Source organism: Carlito syrichta, unplaced genomic scaffold (genome assembly GCF_000164805.1).
Source record: "Carlito syrichta isolate Samal-C Ts95f unplaced genomic scaffold, Tarsius_syrichta-2.0.1 Scaffold303726, whole genome shotgun sequence".
Lineage (NCBI taxonomy): Eukaryota > Metazoa > Chordata > Mammalia > Primates > Tarsiidae > Carlito > Carlito syrichta.
The window spans coordinates 1,018,567-1,030,660 of NW_007247822.1; the positions used below are offsets into that span (position 1 = coordinate 1,018,567).

The 12,094-nt window shown below is 41.1% G+C and overlaps 1 pseudogene; it reads right to left on the bottom strand.

Moving 5' to 3' along the window:
- Positions 1 to 10,318: 10,318 nt before the first annotated feature.
- The window catches only part of LOC103261516, a 6,387-nt pseudogene continuing 4,611 nt past the window's right edge, over positions 10,319 to 12,094 (bottom strand).

Sequence of the window (12,094 nt, forward strand, 5' to 3'; positions counted from 1 at the left end):
AAAATATCTAGAAAGAAGCTAAACTTAGAAAGACGGAAACAATTCCGCCATGCACCTTCCATCAAGTGTACTGAGATTCACTTATAAGTTTTACTGCCATGTATGCACACTGGTCACCAATCACACGCCAATATCATAGGTATAACTGATATCCTATGTCAGAGGCGATCTTCCAGATGGGCCTTTACAGGCCTCAGCCATGTAGCTATAGATGTTGGCTCCCAACAGATGAGGTCTTGCCTGCCCAGGCGGGTCTCGAATCTGCGGGCTCAGGCAATCCACTCACCTCAGCCTCCCAAAGGCGCGGGATTACAGGCTGAGCCACCGGGCCCGGCTTGCATCTCCATTTTTATGGCAGCACTATTCACAATAGCCAAGACATGGAATCAACCTAGTTGTCCAACAACAAATGAATGAATTTTTAGAAGTGGTATACATACACAACGGAATACTATTCAGCGATAGCAACAACAAAATCTGGTCATTCCTGGAAACAGATGAAAGTGGAGAACATTTTGTCAGGTGAAATAAGCCAGGAATAGAAAGTTAAACACCACATGTTCTCACTCATATGTGGAAGCTAAAAAAAAAGCTAATCTTATTGAAGTAAAAAGTAGAACTTAGGATACTAAAGGCTGGGATGGGTAGGGGAAAAGAGGGGACAGAAAATAATTTGTTAAAGGATAAAAAAATGATAGGTCAGAGGAATAAGCTCTCGTGTTCTACAGCACTCTAGAATGACTATAGTTAACATTAATGTATTATACAGTTTCAAATAGTGAGAAGGAAGATGTTGAACATTCTCAAGACAAAGAAATGATGCTTGAGATGCTGGATTTATTAATTACCCTGATCTGATCACATACATTATATGCATTGAAACATCACTATGTAACCAAGAATATGAACAATTATTTGCCAATTAAAAAAGAGTAAGTTTAGAGTCCAGAACACCAATTTATTAATTTGCATGAGAAATATAACAGTCAAGAAGACTGAACCTTTCAGTCCACTGGGCAGTCATCCTTCCCAGGTGGGTAAGTCTAACGAGAAGCCAAAAAATAATCAAAAGATGTTTGAGGTTCCTAGAACCAGGGCTATGGTGGCTCACTGAGTCACATGAGTGTTTACAGTATTTTCTGTACCTCTGGACCTCTTTGGGCATAGACAGTACTTTCTTCCATGGCAATTCTTTTGTAAATATATGTGACCAACTCTTATTCTCTTCCCTGGTGTGTTAATATGTTCAGTCAGGTTACAGTCAAGTGCTACTTGTCAGAGTCGCTGTGTAGATGTCTGCTCAGGGGCATTATATTTGCTTGTGTGCTATATGAATCAGAAAGCAATCTGAGCTTGAACAATACTTACCTTTTGCTGAGGGAGTCACCATCATCATGCAACAGATGAGGAAACTAAAAGATGAGATGAGTCAAGTAATGTCTTTAATCAATTAAATATCTCGTTGCCTCATTTTTATGTGGTGCTAAGAATAATCAATGGATTTAAGTCATCAGTGTATTTGTCAATTATAAATTTTCCTATCATAGTGTCTTCATCTAAAGGCTATTATTAGGTGAACATTGCCTATGCTCATTATTTCATTAAAGGTTACAAAATGGTGATTTTTAATTCTATCATTCCTTTATTTATTGGCTAACATAGTTGTATGAAGAGAATATGTCCCTTGTTAATGATTGATTTCTCCAAAGAATAGTTGATTCAAGACAAGGAAGATATAATTTGATTATTTCTCTTTGTTTATCAGTTTCAGAAAAATAAGTTAGTTTTCTGTCTTTCTCCAAATGTGATCAAATTTTCCTATCAAATTGACTCCGAAGTTTTAATAACATAAGGTCAATGGTCTCTAATCATTTCTTTACTTCCTGGTAGGACAATTTGTTTTAGAGTCATCTTGTATAATTTCTGCCCCAGATATGGAATTAACCGTTCCTCCTAGGAGCCTTTGGAGATAGTTTTTGGACCACAATTTCGGCACTAGAGATGCTTATCACCATTCAGTTGGAGATTATTTCTATAAAATAGGTATTTTTTAAAACAGAAAATATTTAATTAGTTAATACTGATAATTCTAATTTAAATTGATGATATATTTTTATTCATTGAATTTTAAATTTAACTGTTTTTCTGTATTGCTGCAAGCTCTGATTTTCTTTTTCTTTTTCGAGTCAGGCTTTCACACTGTGTCTAGGCTGGAGTGTAGTAGCACAATAACAGGTCACCACAGCCCCGATTCCTGGTTTCAGGTCATCCTTCTACCTCAGCCACTTGAGTAGCTGGGACTACATGTACCACTAACTTGGCTTACTTTTTGATTTTTTGTAGAGATGAGGTCTCACTATGTTGCCTAGTTTGGTCTCAAACTCCTGGGCTCCAGCAGTCCTCTTACTGTGGCCTTCCAGAGTACTGGGATTACAGGCATGAACCACTGCACCCGGCCGAAGTTCTGATTTTCTAATGACAGTAACATAAGTATTTGTTCTCTTCTGCTATGTATGCACCATTTTCAAGTTAATAATATTACTATTATTACTAATAGCATGATTACTAAAAACTGCTTTACAGTTTTTTTGTCCTTAGACTAACCTGTTCCAGATGTGTGTGCAGATTATGTTTTAGTCCCTTAAAATTATTTCTCTTCATGTGCCTTAGTCACCGAATTGATATTCAGGCTTATTTGTGCAGTGGCATTTTGCATTTCTCCTATGAGTGTCTTTTTATATATTTAAGAAATATTTGAAGCTGGGCTCAGTGGCTCAGCCTGTAATCCCGCGCCTTGGGAGGCTGAGGTGAGTGGATTGCCTGAGCCCGCGGGTTTGAGATCCGCCTGGGCAGGCGAGACCTCATCTCTACAATAAATAAAAAATTTAGCCGGGCGTGGTAGCGTGCACCTGTAATTCCGGCTACTCGGAAGGCTGAGGCGGAAGGATCGCCGGAGCCCAGCAGGTCGAGGCTGTGATGGCCGAGAGTGGCCACTGCACTCCAGCCTGGGCGACAGAGTGAGACTCCAACTCAAAAAAAAAAAAAAGAAATATTTGAATTTCTTTCTTTGTAAACTCTGTTTTTCTACAGGGTATTGGCCTGTTGGTTTTTTTCCCTATTTTTAGAAACATTTTATATATTAGAAATATTTTGATTTTCCCACATTTTCATTTGTCTTTTACTTTACTTATAGTACCTTTTGCCATGCTAAAACTTTTTTTATTTTTGTTTGATGCATTTTTATCAGATGTATTTCAAAATTGATTTAAAGTATGAATTTTTATAACTTGGTAGCTATGAATATACTTTAAAATTTTTTATTTATTCACTTATTTTTGTAATTATAGTATAAAGTTTACACGGTATAAAGTGAATTTTATGAATATTTCATTTATGCCTTACAAGTTTTGTGTCATGGTTAGGAAGGCCTTCTTAACCTCAAGATTATCTTAAAAACGTAACAGGATATTTTTGGCTACAACATATAGAATATAAAATTAAGGGGCCAGGAGCGGTGGCTGACACCTGTAACCCTGGCACTTTGGGAGGCTGAGGCAAGAGGATTGCTTGAAGCCAGGAGTTTGAGACTAGTCTGTGCAAAATGATACCTCATCTCTATATCTCTATATTATATATCTATATTAAAACATTAAAATAAAATAAAGGTTGTAAGTGTATTAAGAATATTTGTTTTTTTGCATAGCAAAAAATCTGGAGCAAGGAAAATTCTAGCATGACTAATTTTATGGCCCAATACCATCATCCAGGGCACAAGATCTTTTTATCTTTTTGCCTTGTAATCATAGGCATAATATGATTTATGCTCTTAGGTTGGCTCTCCTCATGTCCTCCAAGGGTTGTCACTCACTGTTTTAGGTATCATACACAGACAATTGCAAACATAGAAAACAGGGATTCCTCTTCAGACTTCAGCTTTTGACAAAGTAGAAAAGCATTCTTAGAAACCCCATGGCTAGTCTTAGGTCCAGATTGTGCTGCCTGTCCATTTCCAGTGCAATCACTGGCACTGGAAATTGGCAAAAGTAAATCTAGTGAAGATTTAACCTTGGGACCTGGGAGGGGCCTGAAGCATATGATTATCACATATCTGAGCATAATCTGTGTTTTGAGAGCAAAGAAGAAGGAAAACTATCATTGGATAGTTTTGCATAGTTTTGCAGGTATATTTCTTATACATAAATCTTTGATCCACCCGAAATTTATGTTAGTGTAAGCAGTACACTAGGGATCAGGCTCATTCATTTTTCCTAAACAACTACCTAGATGTCATATGTATTAAACAGCTTGTCTTTTAAATCAGCTGTATTTGATAGTTTCTACAAGGAAACAGGAAAATCTGACACTATGGGAATTTTTGCTCAAGTCTTTTAAGTTCACTATTTCATATAAAAGCCCTGTGAGACCCAGCCATCACTTACATCAATTATACCAGATCCCCAATGTAAAAAACTGATAGGTAATGTTCTCTCTGCATCTATCACCTATGCAAACAGTACAGAATATAACTTAAAATTAATGAATTCTATGCTGAAAATCATTTTATATGCTGGCTATTTTTGTTTTAAAAATCGAGTCCTTAAATGTACCTGTATCTTATTTATACCCAAATAACTGAATGCCCACCATGTGTCAGCCCCATAGTATCTATAAGAAGCTTAGATTTTTGGTAAGAAAGAGAAGACAAAAACAAATAGGCCTGTGTGTGTGTGTGTGTGTGTGTGTGTGTGTGTGTGTGTGTACATATATACAAACAATGAAATAAAAACAGAATAAGAAGGATGAACATGCTAGCATAAGAGAGTGTTTTTAAAAATATAATTGACAGTTTCACTGATGAATTGACATCTGAGTAGAGGTATTATGTAAATGAGAAGGCAAGCTCTATGGCTATCTAGGGAAATATCAGTCTAGGTAGAGGAACCAACCACGTGCTAATGCCCTTAGGCAGGAGCATGCTTAGCTCCGGTAGGCAGAGCAGTGGAGTGAATGAAAAGGAGAGGCGATCAGAGAATCACAGAGTTTATACACTTCTTACAGATCATCCTGAGGTCTTGGCGCTTACGTAGAATAAGATTGAGACCACTCCAATGATGAGAGAGAGGGGGAAAGTGGGGAGTGTGAGAGACAAAGGGAAGAAGGAAGGGAAGAAAGTGGTAGATTCAATTAATGTTTTAAGGGGCCATTCTGGTTTTTGTATGAGAATAACCATAGAAAAACAAGGAGAAAAGCAAAAAGACAAGGCAGGAAGCTATTACAGTGATTCAGTTGGGAGATGAAGGTAACTTGGAACAGATTAGAGGGTGAGAAACAATCAAATTCGGAATAAATTTTGAAGGTATAGTCAACAAGATTTGTGGGTAGATTTAATGTGGGGTATGAAAGAGAGCGTTAAGAATGATTCCAGGGATTTGGCTTCAGCAACTGAAAGAGTGCCGTCATTTGCTGAGATGCAAAAAGTTTCTCAGGTTGTAAAATATGAGTTCTGTTGTGGACATGTTAACTTTGAGATATCTATGATACGTCTAGGTGGAGATGTTGATAGCAAGCTAAAGGGTGTACAGGCATGGAGTTCAAGGTTGTTGTCTGTGTATTTGAGAGTTAATAGTCACGCAGAAAGTATTTAAAGTTACGAGCCTGGATGAGATCCACATGAGAGAAGAGAAGAGAGGACAGGACCGAGTCTAAGCATTTTGTTATTCAGAAAATTGAGAGATAAGATGGAACCAACAAAAGAGGCTGAAAAGGACCAAGTCAGAAAGATGAGAGAAAAAAAGAGATAATAGTGTCCCTGGAGTCAAGTGAAGAAAAGTGATTCAAGAAGAAGGAAGTGATTGACTCTGCTAAATATACTGGCCTGTTGAATGAGGTGAGGACTGCATCTTGACTTTTGGCTTCAACAGTGTGAATATCATTTGGTGATTTTGATAAGTAGTTTGGGAGTGCAGTCAGCCCACAAGTGTCTCATTAGAATGGGTTCAAGAGAGAATGAGGGAAAAGTAGTGGGTAACCATCAATATAAACATCTCTCAAAGAGTTTTATTCCCACGTATGATAAAAAAAAAATACTAACTCTGTTGACCGACCTGGGTATGATGCACATTAGCTCAAAATTTCTGTTTCCATCCCTAGTGAAATTCAAATACAAGGCCAATTTGTTTTTCTTTGTCTCATGGCCAAAAATGAATTCCTGACTTTGATCATCCTTGATATTCACCTCTGGAAATGACCCAGGAGACTGCGGATGGGTCATTACACACTCATTCATGGTCCTGGAAAAATAGCTTGAAAAGTCTGTCTGACTGAAGGGTGATCCCTGGGCCTCTTTTCCCATGAAAGTTATCTGCCCTGTGTGGAGCAAACTGGGACAAAGCATTCGAGTTGGACCTATTAGGTGGAGTTGCTATGAATGAGGGAGTAAAATAATAAACTTCTTTGTTTCCATAGCACTGCCATAGTTTTCAGAGTGCTTTCTTATTCATCATCTCATCTGATCCTCATAACAACCATGTGATGTAGGCCAGGCAGATGATGCCATCAGCATTTTACAAAGGAGGGAAGGGAGGAGTCCAGGCTGAGGAATTGCCTTGAGGCATAGAGCTGGGTCCAATACCAAGACTTCTGACCACCTGTCTCCTGTTGTTCCTATTTAGTCAGATTCTACTGGCTAGCCTCACATTGCTTGATCTGCCCTCCAGTGTGATGTCTTCCTGGTAACAGGAAGGGAAAGTAGGATGGCATTTAGCCCTGGCTGTGGTACACCAACAGCCTGGGGCAACTGTGTCTTGCCTCAGGATCTATAATCATGGACTCTGGCCTGAGCTCTCTCTCCTCTTTGACCTTTACAGATGATCTGTTTTTCACAGGTTGTGTCTCAAAGTTTGACTGGAGGTGACAAACCTATCAGATTTTACTGGGTGACGTCTAATTCTATTAAAATCAAGTGTAGTGGCTTTTAAAATCAAGAGATTAAAGCATTAGATGAAATGACATATGAATTCAGCAGGTGGCCTTTCATTTGAGTTCCTGAAATTATATAACTTCTCTTCCATTTCCAAGAATGTTCCAGAACTAATTTTAGAGAGTAATTCACACACGAAGATTCCCAGTTCAAGCAAATGAAACATATCTATATATTATGCATAAATGGAAGGGCAGTAAGGGGACATTTGGAACTGAGGTGGTGGAATTAACGAATCTGACGTTTTTCTGAAAGCTGATTGTTCCACCTTTGAGACATTACAGTGGCTTCGAAAGGGCATCCAGGTGAGACTGCTGGTATTCAAGCAGAAAACACACTTCCAGTGTCTGGAGAGTCTGCTGAATGTGGGGCACTGGTCTGAGGACTGATTCCACAGTAGGGTGCATTTACATATGACAGATTTCATTATTCGAAGCTAACTTCTAGTTTCCTAGCTCTAGGCCAGGGGTCCTCAAACTACGGCCCGCGGGCCCCATGCACCCGCCAAGGACATTTATCCGGCCCACTGCGTGTTTTTGCCGCCGCTGCCTGTCCTGCCTAGCAGCCGACTTGTCCAGGCCCGCAGTGCGCATGTGTGGAATGTGTGTCGCACTCGCCGACTCCCCTCTCTCGACTCCTCCTCTCAGTCTCGGGTGTGATGGGACGAGTCACGAGCTTGCCTGTGCAGAGCCTGCTGCTGCCTGAGGACCGAGGTAAGAACAAGCTAGGATTGATTTTTTTTTGAAGTTAGGAGGTCTATTTTTTTTTTTTTTAATTTTGCAGTTACTAGGGCCTTTTTTTTGCTGTTAAGGGGGGCCTTTTTTCCCCTGAAGTTAGGAGGTCTATTTTTTTTTTTTTGCAGATAGAGGGGCGCCTTTTTTTTAAACTATAGTCCGCCCCTCCCACGGTCTGAGGGACAGTGAACTGGCCCCCTGTTTTAAAAGTTTGAGGACCCCTGCTCTAGACACTTCATGGAATTACTAAAGGCATCTTGAGCTCAGAGGGGACAGAGAACAGATGGAAATTGCTCCAATAATTGCATCTGACATTGTAGCCCTGAGGGTCAAGTATCATCAGTCTACATGAAGGAAAGGCAAAACGTCTGGGGAAAAGGGGTGGTGAAGCCGTACATAGTCTGCGAGTGGTCTTCCTCCAGTCCACCAATAAGTGTGTATCCAAAGGAGATATGTGGAAGGGGTGGAAGCATGTGCTTGGGAACTCTTAAATAAAACAGGCTGCCTTAAGTGGTGAACACACACTTGGGGAATATGTGGTGATATGGCCACTCTCACACGCCATGATGACAGCTATTAGAGTAAATGATTCATAGACAATGTGGCAATATCCACCACAATCTGAATGTACTTGCCTTCTGATCCAGAAGTTTCACTATTAAGAATGAATAATACTAATATTATAGATGTATGCAGAAATGAATCCAAATGCACAATGAAGCTTTTCTTAAGAGTGAACCTGGAAACAACCTCAATGTCTTAAGAATGGGAGGCTTGATAAAGGCATATACTTTATTGATACAGTGAACTGCCATGCAGCCAATAAAGAGAATAAGAGAGACTGAGATGTGTTGATTTGGAGTGTGCTTCAAGATATATTGAGTGAAGGATTGTGTGTGTGTGTGCTTCTGTGTGTGTTATGTGTGTCAGTCAGGATCATATCAGGAAACAGAATTTGCTCAGGTAGTTCAAATGCTGAGACTTTAATGAATGGACTGTGAACAGAAGTGTGGGCAGGACGTATTAAGACACTCAGACACTAGCACTGGGGGGAAGACTTGGGTTTTCTTTGCAGGAATATCAACTGCTGTTGGCTTGCATTTGACCCCTCACTGGCATCATCCTCAGAGCTTTCTCCTGGGGTTGACCATGGCCAATGACTGTAGGATTCAGCAATATGAAAGCCCAGCCTCCCTGTCTGTTTGGGACAATTCTGAAGGGGCATCCCAGCTTCAGAGTTCCCTGGAGCATCAAGTAACACCTTATTGAATTTTATTCAGGTTAGCTTCTCCTTCTGGCCAATCCTGCTTTCCTCCTTTCCTTGCAGATGCGCCTCTCCAAAGTAGTGCTCAGTAAGCCATCTGCATGCCCCTCTTCATTTCAGTCTGTTTCTGGGAAACCTAATATAAGGAATATCCCTAGAGCCAAAGGTGCCAGAGCCTAGGGTAAAGGCAGCATGCAGCACCGGAAGTTGTGGAAGTTTGGGGGGCCAGCCCCCAAAAAGAGATTTAGAAGGTCCCTTGGAAGGTGTGATGGCGTCGGCGATTATTTCTGGAGGGATAGATATTGAAAGAAAGAAAGATGGAGGGATAGATATAAAGAGAAAGAAAGAAACTGGACATCTGTTCAATGAATTGAGCAGAAGCCATTTATTGAAACTTATTTATCCCCAAATTTTACACAGGCAGTCTTACAAGTCTTCCACATGAACACAAGCCAGGTGCAGGAGGGGCACCCCCCCTCACCCACCAGGTGTTTCCTCAGGCATGAGAAAGAACAATCTCAATTAAATCACAAAACTTTTACATGAACACAAAGCCGGGTGAATGAGGGGGCATCCCTCACCCACCAGGTGTTTCCTGGAGTAAGAGGAAGGGCAATCCCAATTAAATCACAAGACATTTATGTGAACATAGAGCTAGGTGGATGAGGCCCGTCCCCCACCCACCAGGTGTTTCCCCAAGCATGAGGAATGAGGATCCCAAAACTATCTCACTGTTCCTCATGCTTGGTTAATATTTCTTAAAAGCAATACAACAATTCTAATATCATAATATTATAATAATCAATAACTTTTAAAGCCTATGCATACACAACACCTAATAACCAACCTAAATCCCAATTCCTCTCTATTTTACGCTAATTCTACCTACACTATAGAAACTCTTAATTATAGCCCAAACCAATTCCTTAGGAATGTGGCCCAGCCCAAAGCTCGTGCTGGGCCTTTAGGAATGTGGCCCAGCCCAAAGCTTGTGCTGGGCCATTTCTAGTGGCTCTAGATATTTATCTGTATTATTAAGGTTGAAACAGCACTTTGTATGTATATACTAATTCTACAAATATACTATTAAATCTTTTAAGAAGCTTGTACCGTATTAAAGGCTCCCAAATGTGACCTGAGTTTGAATTGTTTTTTTTTTTTTTTTGGCAGGGAAGAGGATTTGGAATTTATTAGGGTCACAAGCACCCCTGCCTCCCATATTCAGCATTCCTGAACCATACACTGCCACCCCTTTTGTAACCTGGGAACTTAGAGTCCTCATCAGCAGGAGGCAGAGTGGCGGGGGAATGAGCAGAGTCCAGAGTCCAGTCCTTGAGGCAGTTACATGAAAAGACCTCCAGTGACTTCCACTGAGGCCCCTGTGATGTATCCACTATCTTCAGATGCCAAGAATGCAACCACATCTGCCACATCCTCAGGGTCCCCCAAATGTCCCATCGGGATCATTCTGGTCACCTTGTCCAGCACTTTCTGTGGCACTTTCTGTGTCATGGGTGTTGAAATGAACCCTGGGAGGACAGAGTTACATCAGATCCCATGTCGTCCAAGCTCCCGGGCTACAGTCTGGGTCAGCCCAATCACTCCAGCCTTGGATGCAGCATAGTTTGTCTGCCCCATGTTCCCAACCTTTCCTATGATGCTACTGATGTTGATAATGGAGCCATGACAACCACTGGACACCAGGGCTTGGGCTGCAGCCTGAGTGACTAGGAAGATGCCCTTGAGGTTGACAGCTATAACTCTGTCCCAGTCATCCTCAGACATGTGGAGTAGAAACTCATCCCGGGTGATGTCCGCACAGGACACAACGACAGATGGTGGGCAAGAAAAGCAGGCCTGTGACCAGGGCCAGCGCGGAGCGGAGCCGGAGCTGAGACCTGAATTAAGTTTAAAGCCAAAACCGCAGTCTGTGAGAAACAGGAATAATGGACCCCTAAAGTAAGCCATGCCTGTCATACTCTCAGAACTTCATGCTTAGATCATCAAAGTCCCTGCTAGTGGGACATGCTAAAACAGCAAAGAAGGGAAGAGGGAATGGGCCTTCAGCTCCTGAACTCATCCTAGCAATCTCAGGGTCCGCAGCCTGCCTGGATCCCTACGCTCAGGCAGGCCTCCACGGCAGGCTTCCAACATGAAGGATTCAGCTACCATCAGGGATGCAGGGCCAAAAAGGAGGAAGAAGACAGATTCAAACTTCTCTCTCCTCCCCTTCTCCAACCCTCTTCCATTGTTTCTCACTGAACAACTCCAGATGGGTAATAAAGTATGCAGAGGCCACTGCTGGGGGCAAAGAGTAGGGTATAAAATGGGCTGAGAATGGGCAGTGGCAATTAGATAATAAGTAGCACAATATCTTCTATATTTATGAAACAAGAATATGTAAATATATGCATATGTGCATACATAAAATATGCTAGTTATGCATAGAAAATTTCTGGAAGGGTATAGAAAAAAATGTAAATAGTGGTTGCTCTCAGTAAGGACAACTGTGCAACTAGGGTATACCGAAGACTTATCCTCTATTCATTCTAACCATTAGAATATTTTTAACATAAGTTCGTATGTATTTAATAATGTGTTTGTAAAGATGTTAAATGTGTTGAGCTTCTAGGTAGGGCATTAAGGAGAGAAACTGGAGTGATTTTTTTTTTTTTAATTTATGATGGTTGCTAGGTGTCTTGCATTGTACTACATGAATTCAAAGAGGAAGGTCCCTGCCTAAATGAGGAATTTACAATTTAGTGTAGTGCAAACAGCGACAAAAATGCGATGGGACAGTGCCCCAGGGAAGTGGGTTCAAGGTACTAGGGAGCAGAGGAGAAAGGCAGCCCTAAGTCTGTCTACTAAGTCTTGCAGGAGATAGAGCTAGAGGTGAGGCTGAAGTGATGAGTAAGAATTTCATCACACTTGGTCAAAAGGACTCACTAAGGATGATGGGAGGACAGGGAGACCTAGAGATAAATAATAGTGGGAGAAGGAAGATCCTTGTAAATTTTATTTAAAAGTTCATGTATGAAGCCGGGCTCGGTGGCTCAGCCTGTAATCCCGCGCTTTTGGGAGGCTGAGGTGAGTGGACTGCCTGAACCCGCGGGTTCG